Source organism: Crinia signifera, chromosome 9, assembly GCF_055691185.1.
Source record: "Crinia signifera chromosome 9, ASM5569118v1, whole genome shotgun sequence".
NCBI classification, from domain to species: domain Eukaryota; kingdom Metazoa; phylum Chordata; class Amphibia; order Anura; family Myobatrachidae; genus Crinia; species Crinia signifera.
In genome coordinates, this window is record NC_139225.1 from 33,885,144 (window position 1) to 33,904,589 (window position 19,446).

The 19,446-nt window shown below is 45.5% G+C and overlaps 1 protein-coding gene across 4 annotated transcripts in view; it reads left to right on the forward strand.

Annotated features, from left to right (window-relative positions):
- The first annotated feature begins 10,496 nt into the window (after positions 1 to 10,496).
- Positions 10,497 to 19,446, forward strand: part of SPTAN1 (spectrin alpha, non-erythrocytic 1) — a 64,930-nt gene continuing 55,980 nt past the window's right edge. For 2 of the 4 annotated variants that reach the window (XM_083158771.1, XM_083158772.1), the window contains exon 1: positions 10,497 to 10,661. The gene's annotated coding sequence lies outside the window, so the exon portion shown is untranslated. The remainder of the gene's footprint in view (positions 10,662 to 19,446) is intronic. The other 2 variants (XM_083158769.1, XM_083158770.1) reach the window with 1 other exon arrangement.

Consider the following 19,446-nt stretch of genomic DNA (forward strand, 5'->3'; position numbering starts at 1 on the left):
GAGGACTGCAGCTCCCGGTACTGAGCCTTGATGCTTTCACACTGCAAACCTGCTTTAGACCAGATATTTACATGCGATGTGAAAGGGGTTAAACTAGCTCTGACCCGTTTAAAAAAAAACGTTTTAAATACCTGGTCTAAGCAGATTTTGCAGTGTGAAAGCAGCATTAGAGAACTGAATCTTAAATACTCCATGTTGTATTCCACCAAACTGAATGAAAGGTAAATGGTGACTCTTATGCTGGGTACACTCCAGGACGACTAGGGCCCGATCCCCTCAATCTAGATCCAATTCCGACCAATTGGATGTAGATTGGGCCCTTTTTTTCCCTGTTCTGGTCCGATCCCGATCTGATGCGCGGCCCCGCGCATCGGTCGGTCGTTATTCAGATCCTACCTGCTGCAGGTAGGATCTGAAGAATGACCATACAGCCGGGTGCGGGTCGCCATCGGATCGGACCCGCTCACGGTGCACATCGTGAGCGGGTCGTGCCCCCCCGCGTCACCGTGAGCGGGTCGGACGAGACACTGACTACCCGCTCACGATGTGCATCGTGATCGGGTCGTCGTGGTGTGTACCCTACATTAAGGTGCCCACACACTAGAACGATTTTTGGGCCGATTGGCCGATTTCTGATAAATCGGCCGATATATCATCCGATGTTTACCGATAATCGGTCGAAAATCGGCCGATTTTGGTCCGATGCGTGCTCCCGTGGATCTTTAGCTGAATCTACTGATCTTACATGCTGCACAAAAGATCAGAAGATTTAACAAAAGATCCATAGGAACGCACACGGGATCTTAAGAAAAATCTTTGGTAAAGATGTGCGCTTGCCTGAAATCTTTTGTCCAGGACGGAAAAAAAGATTTCAAGGCTAATTTATGCGCACATCTTACGATCGCAGATCTTTCTAGTGTGTGGGCACCTTAAGTTCTTTTAGTACTTATATGTTAGTTGAGCGCCCACTATAGTTAGTACGCTCATACCCCCACTATCCATGCCGGCATGGAGTTGATTTTATATAGTGTGGCGAGCGGATGAGGAAAACTAAGCAAATAGCTTAGTGGGCGCCCAACTAACATATAAGTATCATAGGTTTATGAAAGGGAACATGCATGGCCTAAATGAAAAAGTAAAACATTCCCTTGCACCTAAACAATGTAAGGTTCTGGATGCTGACGTTATGGGGGGAATTTACTAAAGGAAATTTGTAAAAAAAATAGGTGTATTTGTATCCAGAAATACACTTATTTTTGACATTTACTATCCCGAAAATACGTCAATTCGTATTCGTATTGATGTGCTATCAATATAAATACGAATTGCCGTATTTTCGGGATAGTAAATGTCAAAAATAAGTGTATTTCTGGATACAAATACACCTATTTTTTACAAATTTCCTTTAGTAAATTTCCCCCTATATGTCTTTGAAGCGCCCCTGGAGTGGGTGGTCTTTTCATGCTCCGTTTACCTCCTCCTTCAGTGTATATCCCCCCCTCCCTTTCATATGAGGTGCTTAGATCAGCGGTAGATTTTGTTTTCACGCGCAATGATCATTTTATTATTCGTCTTGGAGATTTTAATGCTGTGATGAATCCTCATATTGATAAGTGGAGTAATAAAGGGGGACTGTTAGATCTAGGAGCGGTTTAGCTGAGTTCATAGCTGAAGTGGGATGGTGGGACATGTGGAGGGAGAGATACCCTAACACACATCAATTCTCTTGCTACTCTCCCCATATCTATATCTCTAGAATCAACATGATTTTCTCTTCTAATGATTTGTTAAACAGTATCTCTCTGATAGAGTATAAAACACGTGGGATCTCGGACCACTCACCAGTATTGATGCAGAGCCCTGTGAGAGATTCCAATACTGGTGGCTTCACCCCTCTTGGTTGGCCCAGATGGGCAACCTAGAGGAAGTTGGACAGGAGATAGATGGGTTCTTTGGCTTTAATATTGATTCAGCTAGTTCCATATATGTATGGGACTCCTCTAAGGCCTTTTTTTAGAGGATACATGATGAAGAAAATAGCACTGGTAGAAAGGGCATGTCGGTTGGAATGGTTGGAGACTCAAAAAGCCTGGGTGGAACACTTACAGGTAATGACAAGCTGTAGGTCTGGGGTAGCCAACTCCAGTCCTCGAGAGCTACCAACAGTTAATGTTTTCCAGATCTCCTCACAGAATCACAAGTGAAGTAATTAGCTCCACCTGTGGGTCTTTTAAAATGTACCAGTCAGTAATGAGTGCACCTGTGCAGCAGCTGGGTTGTCTGGAAAATGTGAACTGTTGGTAGCTCTCGAGGACTGGAGTTGGCTACCGCTGCTGTAGGTTATCAAATAATTCCCACCAAATTTAAATTTGGACGAAGCAGGAAAGATAGATAGACCCTCCAATGTAGTATCGAAGCAGCGGTGTAGGTTTGTTCCAGTTGCCTGGAGGCAATATATATATTGGTGCCCCCCCCCCCCCCCCCACACATAAACACACACACAGCCCTATATAACCTTTTATAAAATATATATATTTCTGTTTAGAAATATAGATAGAGAACACATATATTTCAGAACTCAGCCACATAAGCAATATTGTTGGCTTTTAAATAACTGATTTAAACTTCCAGGGAGAGTAGAGGTGCCCCCTTGTGAGCAGGAGCCCGGCGGCAGATGACTCCATTGCCTCCCAGAGTTACTCCTCTGTATCTTAGATATACTCAGACACAGGGGATTTGTTGACCACTACACCAAAAATTGCTGAAGTATTTGTTAACCGTTTTAGAGGTGTATATCAGCCTAAATTGAGAACTATATAGGTGTATATCAGTAGATATTGAGAACTATATGGGTGGAATGAATTTACTAATTCTGTCTGATGGTATAAAATCATTGAACTTAACCTTTACTATCGAGGAAGTAGGACTACCAATCAAGGCACTATCAACAGTTGCTCTGTATAATTTCATATTATGCAAATTATAAATGTCACTTTAGTGTTGATTGGTTACAATGGGCCACTTCTCTGGCTCACTTCTCCTCCCTTATCACTGCTTCATACATCTACCCCTATGGCTGAATCCTTGGAGATTTGTCACATGAGTTTATGTCGTTGGAGCAGAGGCAATTTGTCATTAATCTATGCTCCATTGCTAAGGTTATTATTGCATGTGTTGGATGGCTCGAAGGCGTCCGGATATATCGGGGAGCTGATTAATTTACTTAATCGCACTATAGAACACGAGAGATATGTTCACTTGTGAAGAAATTCAATTTGTCATAAGCTACAATAAGAATATCTAAACCAGAAAACATTGTATTTTGTATATAGTAATAAATAGTCAATGCGTGAATTCACAATTTCACTATAACACGAGGAGTTCCAAATTTTTTTAAATTATTTATTTATTTGATTTTTTCTTCCCATCTCCACTCCCAGATAATTAGTAGTTCAGCAAACTGAAGTAGAATTTAGCAGAAACCAGAGGCGTATCTCTGGGAGGCAATGGAGTCATCTGCCGCCTGGCTCCAGCTCCCAAGGGGGCACCTCACCTCCCCTGCCAGTTTGAATCAGTTAATTGAAAGCCATCAATATTGCTTCTGTGGCTGATTCCCCCTCATAGCAGGATCATAGACGTAACACTTTCTTTATTTTTAATATAGTATACATAACATACATACATACATACATACATACACACATACATACATATATTTATATAAGGTGTGTGTGGGGTACCACTATCTTGATCCAGGCAACAGTTATATTATTATGCTCCCTTAGTGGGCTTAGATGCCTGTGTAGTTCTGGGAGACAAGTTTGTAATTCTGACAAATCTTGCTTAAGATTGTGTGGCACCCGGCAGTGGGTCCCAGTGCCCAAGATGTGCGGCGCTGGTCCTGCCGCAGAGAGTGGGTTAATTGTCCCCCCCCATCACTGCGGGCGCCGGGAGACATGAGTAGGCGAGACTTCCCCAGGTGATGGACGGGGAGAAGGAGCCTGGCCAGGATTGGAGGAGAAGAAAGCAGGAAGTGTGGCAGGGGTCGCTGGGAGCCGCGTGGAGATGACGGAGGGGAGAAAGAGGAGGATGGTGCAGCGGGAGCAGCGGGTGGCCCTGGAAGAAGGTGCGGCGGGAGCAGCGTGCAGCCGGGAGAAACCAGCAGACGGAGCGGTGAGTGACAGCTCCCTGAGTGACAGCTCCCTCCTGGCACTGCTGACGCGCCCCCTCGCAACGCCGCACACCAACCAGCCTCTGTCCCAGGCCTCCTGCCTAGGCCAACACCTGGCAGCACAGGGGTTGCATTTGCCAGGCAACGGCCAAGGGAAAGAACCCTCGTGAAGAGGCTGACGGGGAGGAACAGCAGCCTGGAGCAGAAGCCCAGAGGTGGCTGGAAAGTCCCGGCTGGAGTCTACCCCCGGCAGGAAGCTTCCTCTACTGGGCAAATTTCTGCAGAACCGTGAGTTTGGCCCTGGTGGCCACTATTGGGTATCCACACAGTGTATCTGCAGAAAAAAGGGGATCTGGGGACCCTTGACAGTGCTGGGCAGAGTAGAAAGGGCCGCTCTTCCCTTATCTGTAAATAGGAAACAAGCATGCAGAAACCGCTGTCTATACACTAAGGCAGGGGTGTCAAACACAAGGCCCGCGGGCCAAATCCGGCCCGACAGACCTCTTCATGTGGCCCGCGCAGCCGCTGCCAGCCTTCACCTTTTATTCTCGATTTTTTTTTTATAAACAAGAAAGCCGCCTCTTCAGCGCATGCGCGGCAGCCTACAAGCCAGAGAACGTCTGCCCTCTAGCGCAGTGCCGCCGGTCGTCAACCCCTCCTCCGCTCCCACCTGCTGTATAGGAGCCAGAGAGAGGAAAGAGCAGGTCCGTCGTGGTGAATGGTGCTGCTGCTGCTGTGCGCTCCAGGTCACTTACTGCTGAGTGTGCACTGCACAGTGACCGGGAGCACGCTGCCCCCCACTCCTGGATAGATAGTGCAAGGAGCGCTACTCACAGGAGGGAGGGGAAAATGCGCCTGTGTGAGAGCACAGCTGTGTCCTTGGTGGTGGAGCAGCTCAGACTGGAGTGGACACATCAGAGCGGGTAAGTGTCAAACTCTCTGCCTATGTGTGTGTGTGCACTGGCACATTGCAGCCCATCAATAATTGCTGTGTCCCATGATAATAAGCAGGACATATGCCCTAAGACTGAGTGCTGCCCCCCTGTGCAGGCAGCGTGTGCCCTAATGCACTGCAGTTCACAGCAATAGCAGGAGGGAAATGCTACTGCTGAGTATACAATAATTGAATGCAGTGACAATAATTTATGATAATAAAGAGTGGACACATAGTCCTACAGATACAACTGCTGATGCAGCCCCCAATGAATTTGAGTTTGACACCCCTGCACTAAGGGAACCCTTTAACCTTTCAGTTGTGATCCCACTGGCGGGGCCAGAAAGTACCCGGATACATTAGCCTTATGTTCGTATTCAAGTGTTCCCCCCCACCCCCAGGCTATTGATCCATAGGAAGGCCTGATTAGAGAGAGACCCAGGCTAGTTATCCATAGGAAGGCCTGATTCAAGAGAGACCCAGGCTAGTTATCCATAGGAAGGCCTGATTCAAGAGAGACCCAGGCTACTGATCCGTAGGAAGGCCATGGTCTAGATTCGGATCCAGGACAGTAATAGGTTACCGGTAGGGTGACCAACTCATCCCTTTAATCTGGGACACATATTAATTACACAGGTTCTGTGGCTGGCTTTCACCTGGTTTTACACTGCCACACCTCAAGACTCCATTTCACCTGGTTTTAAACTGCCACAGAACCTGTGTAATTAATATGTGTCCCGGATTAAAGGGATGAGTTGGTCACCCTAGTTACCGGTGCTGTTAAGGCCCCCATACACTAGGGCGACTTGTCCTTAGGACAAGTCGCCCCCGACTTCCCCCTGAGCTTCCCCGGCTGCTCCCTGGAGGAGCTTGATTAGATTGGCACTTGATGTGCCATTTTTTACATGTGATAAATCGTCTTGATTTATCACATGTAAAAAACCCGGGGAGCAGGGGGGGGGGGGGGGGCTACAGAGCAGGACTGCTGGTGGGAGCAGGGGGGGCTGGGGACGCTGTGGGGGACACAGGCGGCATAGAGCCGGGCAGAGGGAGCCGGGAGCTGTCTAGAAAAAAAAAGCCTATACAATGAATGGGCAGCCTGTGATTGGCTGAGCGCTCTCTCAGCCAATTGCTGACTGGCTGAGAGAGCGCTCAGCCAATCACAGGCCGCCCATTCATTGTATGGGCTTTTTTTAAAATTCAGTACTGACAGCTCCCGGCTCCCCCTGCCCGGCTCTATGCCGCCTGTGTCCCCCGCAGCGTCCCCAGCCCCCCCTGCTCCCTCCACCGCCGCGCCACCCCACTAGGTCCCAAGTCGGGTGGTCGGACGTGCATCAGGGACATCAAAACTAGCCGATTTTGGTCAGATTTCGGCCAGATCAGTCGGATCTGGCCGAAATCTGACCAAAATCGGTTAGTGTATGGGGGCCTTTAGGCCACATCTTGTTAGGCGTTGTAACATTGTGGTTATTAGAATAAGTGGTGTATTTGGTACGTTAAAGATAATGTTATTGTGGGTTAACCTGGTATAAGTTGTTTTCCAGGGATATGGGAAGTGTCTATTAAGGTTCTGATTAGGTTAAATTGCATAGATAGTGCATCATTGTTATGGAAATCCTGTCATATTGAAGTGTGTGATATTGATTACGCTGCATTGTGTCGTTAACCTTGTGTTTACAGTAAATCGTTTGTCCTACCGCTGTGACCTCCCCTTGTTAGAGGGCAAGTAATAAAATTAACCCTGTTTAAGCATATCTGCTTCCTCAAACCTAAATCTCACCTACTGTAGCCTTTCAATACCCCGGATTAAAGATCCGAACCTGACCGTGCACATCACAATTGCATGGTGTTATTTTTGTCCTGTAAGTGTAAAGGTGCCCACAGACGCTACAATTGTACTGTGCTATGCGTTTTTGTCTGTACAATGGTTCTATACAATTTTTCTTCCAGCTTGCTATGAGATGTGCACTTGGATGCATGCGATGCGATGAACCCATGTTTGTAATGTTAAATTTCAGATGTAGTCTAAAAAGTATGTGCAGCACGTACTTTTTTAGACATACAATATCGGACTCCCGGGAACGCGCATCGGATCGCACAAGCCCATAAACACCATCCAATAATTGTACATAAGATGAAATTTGTGCTTAAAAAGTACAAAACGCATTCGATAATTGAAGCGTCTGTGGGCACCTTAAGTTTTGATTGTATAGTCTTGTGTATATGTTTATTGTGTTTTTGGAAAACATTTCAATAAAGATGAATTATAAAAAAACAAAAACAAATAATATATTTATTTTGCAAATAAAAAACTGTATCAATAATAAAACTAAATAAAAATTATATAATAAAAGGATGTTTTGTACATGACTTCCCATAGAATCAGCTCCACTCCTTAACGGATCATCCTTGGGGAATGAAGCTTTTCTTATCAGCACAGAGTATACTAGGAACAAGCGGGACTCCACAAATAAGTATATATACCTCTATGAATGTCCAGTTTTTATTTATGTTCTAATTCAAAACACTTGCTTATATTGTTAAAACATCCTTTTATTATATAATTTTTATTTCTTTTTATATATAATTATTATTTATTTTTCTCAAAATAAATATATTAATATTTGTAATACCCAAATGATCCTACTCCTTTTGCATATAGCGCTCCACCATTTTCTAGTTCTTTTTGTATTCCTAAAAGTCTTGAACATAGAAAGCTTAAGGGGGTGCTGGATGACGCTACGACAGTCGGGACTGTTAAATGCCCGACAGTTGGGACCCTGACTGACAGGGGCTACTCTCCCTCGTGGGGGAATAGAACCTGTGGCGAGCGCAGAGTGCCACCGTTCCTGCAACATGACAAGTGCAACGAGGCCGCAAAGGGCTTTGTATCGCTCACCCCCCTGTTGGAGTCCCGGCATAGTGTTAATTTTAGCACCCACTATCTTTGAAAACCCATGCAGTTCCTGTTCCCTGTCTGAGGTGTCGCTGTCTGCTGTGGTGTTTATAGCACAGGTCTGGTTTGCGTTTCAGTGCTGATATAGGAGACAGCGACACCACAGGCAGAGAAGAGAAACTGCATGGGTTTTCAAAGATAGCAGTTGCTAGGATGAACACTACGGCAGTTGGGATTCCGATGGTGGACTAATGACCGTCAGAGTCCCCCAGATTAAGGGGTATAATCAATATCCCTTGGCGAAGGGGCTTTGTACGGCGAGGATGGCTTTTATTGGTGAGGAAAAGCCATCCTTGTGATCCCCTCGCCGGCTGCTCACTTTATTCTACATTCTGGGGAAATCCTCCCCTAAACTCCGAGGTGACGGCCACACTCTCTGTTTCCACCTAGCCTCAAGGAACAGGTGATATGGAAACGGCAAGTGAGGCGAATATTGATGGCAAGCTATCAGCGCTGTATAGTTCACCGTCAGCCACTGGACCGTGCCTGGTCCAGTCTCCAGCTGCCCAGAACCAGTGCTACATCCGGCCCCATTGGATGGCGCAGATCCTTCCCAGGTAAGGAGGCACGCGAACCCTAGTAGCAGGGCCAGTGACCATACGAGTACACTGGCCCTTGCTACACACCTTTGGTAGCTAAACCCTGTAGTTAAAATAATACCTTTGCCTGAATTGCCTATTACATTAAACACTAGTATCTCTCTTCCTAATTACACATAATGCATTTGTGGCTTTGACTCAGACATTTTTTTTAAATATCACTGGAAGCAATCCTATTTACAAAAGATGAGAGTTTCTCACAGCAAGGTATGTGTTATGCTGGTGCTAGGTGTCATGTCTCTTTCACAACAGAAGACATATTTATATGATTTTGAGACTTAAGCCACAGGCCATTAGCAACAGCTCCCACCCTTGTGCTGTCTCCACTGGGTGCTGAATAGGCCTCAGACCTAGGAAGGTCTTCATTGCACAGTGCAGCTTGAGCCACAAGGGTGGAGCGCTCTAGGAGAGTTGCCAGCTTCATCATGTTATAGTCTTCACAGTTCCAGAGTTGTGGATTCCAGAGACAGCGGATCCAAGTGGTTCGTCCCTTTTTAAGCTGACTGATTACACACTAGGCAATATGTTGTCTGATCTGGTGGTTTGGACAACATATCGTGCACATTAGTGTTAGTACTATCATGCGCTCCCATGTGCCGACAGTGGGATTGTCCCATTTGTTGTGTTGTACGGCAGATGGGACTACCAAAAGGCCGACAGCAGGACGCGGAATGCTGTTATATCGTTCAGCGTTTACGGACCTTTGCATTGGTTGTCCCGTCGACCATGATCTGAGATCACCTAATGTGCACCCTGCATTAGTGTACTGTTGCAGTTTGATAACTGTGATCAAATGTTCCTTCCATCTGGGTTATATATATTACAGTTAATGTATAGCAGTGGTTCCAAGACCCAAATGTGCTCTTCCCTGATTCGGGGGGGGGGGGGGTATTGTTCTTCTCATGTTACCCTTTTTCCATTGAGTCATTTGGCAAAATGAAACTGCCATCAATTAGCTTAAAAAAACCCATTGGTGGCACACCTTGCCATGTATTTTCACGTGAATTAGAGCAGTGGTTCTCAAACTCGGTCATCAAGACCCGACACAGTTTACGTTTACAGGTCACTCATTACTGACTGACACTTTAAAAAAACCAGAGATGTAGGTAATTATTTCACTTGATTCTGTGAGAACTGCAAAACGTGCACCGTGTGGGATCCTGAGGACCGACTTTGAGAACCTGTGATTTTATTTCTACTTAACACTAGAACAGAGCAAGTTTGCAGGGTATAGATGACTGATTACTTTATAAGGCCGGTTCTGCTTTTTAGGTTGAGAATTATTACCTCGACCACTGTTGGTCAACGTGGTCAAAATGCACTAGGTCGACTGACAAAAGGATGGAAAAGTGTGCGGAGCGAAACAAGTCATTCGAGGGTTTGCGTTACACTAATTAGACAATCACAAACCATGGATAAAGGATGTCAACCTTGCCAAGTGTAGACCAATGCCATGTCGATCTTTTGCTTGTGTTGACCTTTTGTTTATGTCGACAGTGTAATTTTTTTTGCGGTGTGTCAACTTTCCACTGTTGACCAATAGTGGTCGACATAATGAATGTGAACTTAATTACTGTCGCCACTCCACACTCTATAAGCCAATTTTTCTCCCCTTTTTTTGTGTTTGTCTGCAAAGCAAATATCTGCTTTATAAGTTCTAGTGAGTTCTATCAGCCTGTTATTATTGTCGCCCTTGCAGCAGAGAACCAGCTCACGACGCCATGATCTCCCTGGAAACACGCCTATTCACCATCATCACGCCCATCCCTAGGAAGAGCACTGAAGCGTGCATTGCATTTACCCTGCTGCTGAGTGCAGGGAGCCGCAGTCAGCGCTCGGGAAAATTCGTCTTTTCGGCCATTTCCGGAGAAGGCTGCAGAAGGTGACGTCAGCGCAGCCCGGCCCCGTATATATAAAGTACGAGCCCCTCCGGACGCTATCAGACGAAGATCCGGAGAGCTGGAGTGTGCGAGTTGGATTGATAAATAACCCCCAGAGCCGGTGAGGCTGCACCCCTCCCCTCCCCCAATCCCATCCTTCTCCGTAGTACGCCCCAGACTGTAAATGCGCCCTCTCCCTGCTGTGCAGAGAGCTTGCTGCACCCTTCCTGTTGTATTCATTCTGCTAAGGCTCCATAGTAACAGCTTTGTGGGCCTTACAATGTATGTACAATGCATGTTCTGTGTGTATACTATACGTGCCAGTCCTGTGTGAGCTAGGGGAATGTAGGGAGGTGTCTGTTTAAGGTATTGCAAAGGCTGCTTATCATTAGATCTACTGTATAGCAGTGGTCACTGCATTGTTCTTGTAGCATCTTATGTATATAGCTGCTGATGCTGGAGAAATATATAGCATTTTATGTTTCTAGTTGCTACTTTGTGTATAGTTGCAGGTATGTAATATATTTGCATTGCATTTGATGGTCTATGCTAAATGCATAATATTTATTATATTTATTGGAAGAAAACAATTCGGTGTATGTGTGTGTTTTTCTTGTAGTATCAGACCAAGTGCAAAGAATAGGTGTAGGCCACACAATAGCTAAGGTGATGGGTTATAATGTAAATTGCTGAGACTGTATTTGATTAGACTGAATGGCTTTCTACAGTGCACAATCCTATTTTTATCCAATATCTCTTACCAGCAGCCCATACATTTTTAATCCTGTTACCAAGGCTCCTAGCAGCTGCAGAGAATTTAACCCATTCCTTACAAGCCTTATCTAACACGTTGAGGTGTAGCTGTGTAGTCTTATTATTTTTGTGTGCGCTAGGCGCTGTAATTGTCACATTATGCACGCTGTGGGTGTTGTAGGGCGTTAGCTGAAGGAATTTCATTCTGGAAAGTATTTGCTCCGAGAGGTTCTGTGTCAAGGACATCCTCTGCCCCTGGAAATATTGTCATGGAAATGCTATTGTATAGATTGCATTGCCAATTAAGTATCGCTATATACTTCTGAATGTAACGTTTCAATTTGCAGGATATGTCAAAATAATCTCATTTGAATTCTGTCCTGTGAACATGAATGCACCGTTCAGATCAGAGGTTCAAGGCCCCATTCCTCTGTCCTATAAAACTAGTTATTGTGCTGACAATACTATTCTTCTCCTTTAGCCGTAGGGGGGGGCCTAGATAGATAGCGGGTATGTCTTAAGTGAGCGTGGGATTTTTTTTTTTCAGAGCCCCCTCCAAGTGTCAGTAGTCAGTGATGGTACGCTATCTGTTTCTATGTTGAGCCGTTAAATTCTTGTCATGTGTACATAGCTGGCATTTCATGGATCCCAGCCATTCACTGATACTGTAATGTTCGCTACACCGCCCCCATCTGCATTTTGAGTCCATCTTCTGTTCTATGTTTGAATAACATGAATTATTTTTTTTTCCCACTGAATTGTCACTAACCATTGTGTCCTGCTCTTGAAACTATTGTCGGGGTGGCAGATAAACCATGAATAGTTTGCTGCATGAAACTGTTGATTTGTCGTTTTGAAGTACTTTTTCATACTACCACACCCTTTAAAACCACACTAATAAACATTTGTAGTCCTACAGAAGACCAGAATTGAAGCCCGTAAATTTATTGCTCCTTGATGTCGTTCGCTATAGGACACCCCTAAATGCGTCAACTGTACACACGCCTATTTTAAACGATATGCTTGGTAAACAACACGTTTTCGATATGGCCCCTGCTACCCTATCCCTTTCTCCCCGATCGCTTGTCTCAGCCAACATTGGCAAGTGTGTTGCACTTGCCAATGCTGGAATCCCACCGCGTCCCTGACGCACAAGATGACACGTGGTACACATCGTCTGATGTGTACCGACCTTTAAATTCCTACCAGTGGTCCTTTCTACTGTTCAATACAAATAGACTGTGTTTAACCTCATCTGAGTTACGCCGGTCCCCTTTAAATACGTTTGTATGAGTATTGCCTCCATGTGAATCAGACGTGAAAAGTTTGTAGACTCAGAGGAGAATTCAGTGAGACTGATTTTATCCAATTAATAGGTGGCCTCATTAACTGTAACATCCGTTCATCCCCAGGGGTGTAACCCAAAACACCAGGTTTGTGGACTGCTAATTAGTTTAGATCCAACGCACGACTCACAGTGGACCGCGGTGGCGAATTTAATGTGATACAAGCAGAGGTGTAATAAGCTTGCTAGCCATGATCTGAATGATGGGTTTTATCTGCCTGATACAATTACCTGTCCTGTCTTTAAGGGTTAGAATTGTCTGTGCCCTGCCATGTTGTCCCTCCGTAAGATCAGAGTCCAGGTATCGTGGTGTGTGTGTGCAGTGATGTGTTCCTGATTTGTTTTACTCTTTTATTTGTAGATAGAAGAGATTTATGTTTTGGTATACACCCATTGAGTCGACCACTGAAGATCGACATGGCTTATGTTGACACAAGCATTTGGTTGACAGTGAAAAAGGTCGACATGGGTTTTTCACATTTTTGTTTTATTAGCCCACATGTGCCGACAGGCGGTATTTCATGCCCTACCATCCACTAGGGCATGGAGGGAGAATAGAATAGTGTGCCAAGCGCAGAGAGGCACCGTGCCCAAAGCATGGCTAGTGCAGCGGAACACCTTGATGGTGTCCATGTCGACATTCGAAACAAAAAAAAGTGAAAACCCCATGTTGACCTTTTCGACCTAGCCATTGTCAACCTAATGCTTGTCTCTACGTTCCAACCATGTCTACCTTCGCCAGGTTAACTTTCAGCAGTCGGCCCAGTGCATGTCGACCTAATATTGGTCTATCCAATTACCCATACCCTCTGTTTTGTGCATATGGATGCACCCCATACCTTGCATGTTTGTGTCTTTCTCCTGCGTGACCTGTTTGTTCGGCTATCCGCAATGAAATGATCTGTCTGGACACAGAGTACTGCAGCCCTGGCTCTTCCTTATTCACACAAGTCAAATGTTAAAGTGGAATTAAATGCAAATAGTTTTTTTTTTATTTGGGGGGGGTGAGATGTATTGCGAATAATGAATTCTAACATCGTAGATGTAAAGGTGGTTCTGGTGCGCTACAACAAGGTGCTGCAGACATCCTGCTGTGGTAGTTCATTACGGAAGGTTCTGCAGTTCTCTGGGCGGGATTTGGATCTCTCTGCAGGCTTGGCGTGTGGGCTTGTCTGCCGCAGGGGTGAACCCAACGTATTACTGCTGCAGTAAATCCAGGACTGTGGACTCATATAGTCATATTTATAAAAATGTATCATTCTATTGCAGAAAGAAATGGTAATGTTCAGCGTCCTTTTATGTATAAAGTTTTTTTTTTTTCTTTATGTATAGAAAAAAAATACATTCTCACTACTTTGATCTTTGAATAGACCTAGTTCGAAGTTCTAGGAAGCAGGCAAAAAGTTGATACAAGCAATCTGCCGACATGGCGATGGTCGACATGAGTTTTTCACTTTATTTTTTTCTTCTAGGTGACTTCTTCATACTTAACAATCCACATGCAATACAAATAAGCAAAGGCTAGCCATGCAAGGTTGTGCGTTACACTATGGGGGTTCATGTCGACATGGACAACAAAAACTGTGAAAAACACATGTCCACCCCCCTCATTTCCAATTCAACCTAGTGTAGGTCTACCCTTTTCTTGTGTTAACTTTTCCACTGTCGACCAATAACGATTAACCTCAAATCTGTCAACACAATAATTGTTGCCCCTAGACCAGGGGTAGGCAATAAGCTTTTGAGGAATTACAAATCCCAGCATGCCTTGCATCAGTTTTAGCATGGCCAAATAGCAAAATTAAGGCAAGGCATGCTGGGATGTATAGTTAATCAACAGCTGCACGTGGCTTATTGCCCACCCCTGCCCTAGACGCAGCATAACCAGCTGTTCTGTGGCCTACACTCTCAGGTATGAAAATGCCAATTCTCTGAGAGATTACTAGTTCATTGTGAAGTGATCTGCAGAATATTGGTTTGGCTTACAGCATGGCTGCCTGAGCTGATGCTGCATATTATAAGCTAGTTCTATATATGATTGGTCTCGGCCTGTGTGGAGAATTCATGCATGAAGTGAACCGGCCTACTTGTCTCCTCACAGATTCCCCACCCACCCTGCCTAACTGGTTTCTCCTGACTGGGTGACCATAGTTCTCATACATGTTTTGCTGGAACTTTATTCCCAAGGTGGGATTAAAAATGGTAAAGAGCTACATAACGGCGTATGGGAGCATTCTGACCAATCACGGGCTACAATAAAACACTTGCAGACTGTCTGATACCTACCTCCATGTTGTCACTAAATCAGTGTTGTTTGAACCCATAAAATGGCTTCCTCTACAATTTGTAAAGCATCAGTACGGTTCCTTGCAATGTACCTTCAGATCAGAAACATGGGAACTCTGCAACAATGTTTCCTCACACCCTGTAGTCCTGTAAGCATAGGTTTCCTCCTGTAATAATTGAATGTGTGCATTTGCAAAATTGTCGCTCACAGCTGAGGATTGAATTGCCCCCATTTCGTTTTTTTTTTTGGGTAGTAAGCCGTGTAGCTAGTTGGGGCAGTATGTTTGAAAACACGTGCCCCCTTCTGCCAGGCCTGTCACTGTGCCCAGGGCACACGCTCTGCTCACCACGCCCTTGCTATACTACTGCTAATGTTATAGATCTATGTAATGACTGCGGATGTGAAGTTTTTGGAAACTTTTCATGATTCCACTGTCCCCGACCACCGAATTTGTCACTGGCGCCCCCTTTGTGTCACACATAAAGGGGTTTATTTACTAAGATGGGGGTTCTGTTGAAGATGGGGTGATGGGCTATGGGCCAGATTAGGCAATGTAGGGAAATTGAACAATCGCGTTAAAAAGTTTTCTTTAAATCTGTGCAGGAGCCGCACTGTCCACGCGCAGATCTTTCTGCGACTTGGCTCGCGGCGCCCTAAAAGCTGCAGTATGATTGGCACATTGCCAGTATTTGGGGTGTGTTTTTTTTTTTTTTTTTAAAGCCAACTAATTTTAGTACACTTAATTGCATTCACTCTACAGGGACAACAACAATTGCATACGGCTTCATAAGGCGTTCTGAGTAGCACTTGCTTCTTAGTGCCGGAATCTAACGTTTCATTTGCAGACCATTTTTGAGTACAGATAGTGACGCATTTTGAGTCCCGCAACATTATCAGTTGGCTGCAGATGGGAGGGGCGGACCCGTCCCCTGTACTAGGTGCTGCAGGAATGAGCTGCTAGGAATGTCCTCTTATCTGAAGCTGCAAGGTGCTGATAGGGGGTTGTACAGACATAAATACCATACACTGCACAAAGTCCTAACTACAAGGTCTGTGTGACGGTATTCATGCTTCTCCATTGGGTGTGGATCATAAAAGGTTGACACATGGAACAGATCAACATGAGGTTCTCACTTTTTTTTTTATGTTCTACGTCCTCTTACGTGGCTCACTTTGCTGGCCTTGCTGCGCTCAACATACTTGACCGTGTGAATTATGGGGGTCTTTAGACCTGATCGCTTCAACGCAAATTGGCGCCCTGTGGTCACTCTGCGATTAGTGCGAGTGAAATCCTGCTTCATCCAAGCCTGAAAATAGCTTGGCACAAAAATGATCTGGATTGGTGAATAGCTGCAAATAGATAGAAGATAGAATTCCTTTATTTGTCTCACAATGGAGAAAAGTACAGATAAGAGTAATAGCATAATAATAACACACATGATAAGATAAGATCCGTTCACAACTCGCCATGGAATGATTTTCCAGTGCAGTGGCGTAACTAGAATTTGTGCGCCCCTCCGCCGATATCGGCAGCGCCGCCCTCCCACCCACCTTCCCAAGTAAGTTAAAACCCCCTTACCCTTCCGCGTGCCGCCGCATTCAGGGTCCCGCAGCCGGCTCAGTCTCCTCCTGCAGTTCTATAATGACCATCAGAAAATGGCTGCCCCTTAACAGCAGACCATTTTTGAGGATGCTAGAGGAGGCCTGTGCCTCCTCTAGCATAAAAAAAAACTGTCTGCTGTTAGGGGGCAGCCATTTTCTGATAATTTTCATTAGAAGTACTGCAGGAGGAGACGGATCTGCGCTGCTGCCGGGACCCTGAATGTGGCGGCGCTGGTGGCGGCATGCGGAGGGGTAAGGGGGGTTGTTAAATATAGTTGTAACTATAGCCCTGCAGATCGGCACCCTCAGCGCCTCCCCGCCACCGCGGGGGCTGCGGGGCTATAGTTACGCCACTGTTCCAGTGTGTGCGCAGTCTGTGCGTATACCAGGACTTACTAGGTGTTAAGTCACATGACTTCCCTTTTTAAATGCCTGTGAGCTAAGTTTTTCATGACACTCCCATAAAAAGGGCCAGTTGCCACGCACTGCTTCCTGTCAATCAATTTGCATATGGCCAGCTATTAAAAAAAAAAAAAAAAAGTAGAAGGATTTCACTGCAGGAAGGCCTCGTGCATGTGTACTGGCTGGGCAAGTTAAAGTATGAAAAGTCAGAAGTGTCATCTTTTTTTTTTTTTTTTCGACCATTAACATATCGACCTTTTCCTTGTGTCAGTGTTTATCTAATGCATGTCAACCATCAGGCACCCAAAGCATAATCGTCAAGAATCTGACCCTCTGATTTGCCATAACCCACAGAATTCTGAGTTTATTCCATGTGTAATCTCGATATAAGGCTGTCTTTGTCGGCTGATTGCATATAATGGGATCCCTGAAGCCAGAGAAAGCCTCTAATATGCTGCCGGATACAGAGGCGGCCCCAGTTTCGCTCTCGGGTTTTATGGTCTGCGTATGCATCTGTGCCGCCCTGCTGTTGCATTGCTGCTCACAGCATGCTGTTAGTTGCATTGTGATTGACAGACTTGCAGACCTGTTTGGCCAGAGGTCACTGTAAAAGTTGACGAGGCATATACCCAGCATTCTGGTGGCATGCCAAAGCCAGGGACTGCCCTTTTGGGCGCAGACAGCTTGGCTGTGGTGGACATTCTGAGCAGCCATGCGAATGTTTATCTGATGCTGCATGTTTGGACACAGGCAGCGGTTCGGAGAAGCTGGCCGCAGGTGACTCCAACAGGCGGCTGTATAGAGGGCTCTATTATGCACATATCGGCATAGAGGGCCCCTTTGCGGATGGCTTTGGTGACTTGCATAGTAGCCAAGTTATTAGCAAACATCGGGGCGGATGGGGGCAGGAGCATGGGGACGCCTAGCGTTTTTTGGCCGTGCCCACAAAAATGATGGGTGCGCCCAGGACAACGATGGGTGTCCACATGCGAACGCAGGCGGGCCGATACCCGCACTGTTCTCGGAGCCGCACGCTGCAAATATAGGTCAGTCAAGACCGACTTAAATTTGCGAACAGGGGAAAAAAATCATTTGATGGTCACAGGCCAGCAAATGATTTTTTGGCCTGTACGTTCCTGTGCAAATTTATGCTAAACATCCATTTGCATTGTGGCAGGGGGCGGGCATTCGCTTGCCCAGTGGGCGGAGTTAGAGGGCTCACTAAGCAGCGAATATTTGCTGCTTAGTGAGCAATCCTGAATCGGGGACATTATGTCAATTTACATACGCATCTTCTTGTAATCATTACAAATGAGGGATAAAGGGATGGTGGTCAATCGCGGGATCCCGGGGTTCGGCCCAAATTTGGCAAAATTTCAATCCCAGGATGTACGCTGCACCACGTGCACCCGCCAGCCTCTGCTATACTGCACCCACTCGTGTAAGTAAATATGCGGGGTGGCTGGGGCATTTTTTTTTTTTTTGTTTGTTTGTTTTTTTAAATTGGGGAAACCAGTCCCAGAATTTAGTATTTTTCAATCCCACGATTGAAAAAAATGCCCGGGATTGGTTTCCCTAGATAAAGGGTCTGACCCGATCGCTCATCTGTTGCGGATTACTGCGAGTATATTTTATTTATTAACAGTTTCTTATATAGCGCACACATATTCCGCAGCGCTTTATAGAGAATATTTGAACATTCACATCAGTCCCTGCCCCAGTGGGCTTACAATCTATATTCCCTACCACATGTACACACAGACATTCTAGGGTTCATTTTGTTGGGAGCCAATTAGCCTACCAGTATATTTTTGGATTGTGGGAGGAAATCGGAGTACCCGGAGGAAACCCTCGCAAGTACGGGGAGAATATCCAAACTCCGCACAGTTAGGGCCATGGTGGGAATGGAACCCATGACCTCAGTGCTGTGAGGCAGTAATGCTAACCATTACACCATCCGTACTGCCATCCGTACTACTAAGTATAAAGTCTCCATCCAAACTCAAAGATCCCTTCTATGCAAATCTGTGCGTGAATTGCGAAAATATCGCACTCTGGTATCCTGTCGCACACCTATTTGCAATTCACTCCCCATCAAATGATTTTACCAGTCTGTGTGAGCAAATGTGAAAACCAGGCTGATGGAGGCCAGTGCTGACAGCAGAAGCGCCCCTTTGAAATGAATGGGCGCGCCAGTGTTTTTTCAGGCGCTCCCAGAAAATGAGTGGGTGAATGTTTATCACACTACATGACCTTCGGGTTTATCTCTTTTTCAGACTTCGTTCATCTGTCCCATGTTAATGAAAACTATAGTTAAAAGTTGATTAAACAGCACTGTTATATTTGACAATCTCACATTATAGTACATATTAATACTGTTACTATTCATTATGTCTCATTCCCGTTACACACCACTCCTCAGACCCGTGTAATTGCCGTGTTGGTGACTTATGGACCCGGTTCGAGGTGCGCTGTGAAAGCACCAAAGCTTATAACCCTGTTGACCAGCCCGGGAAT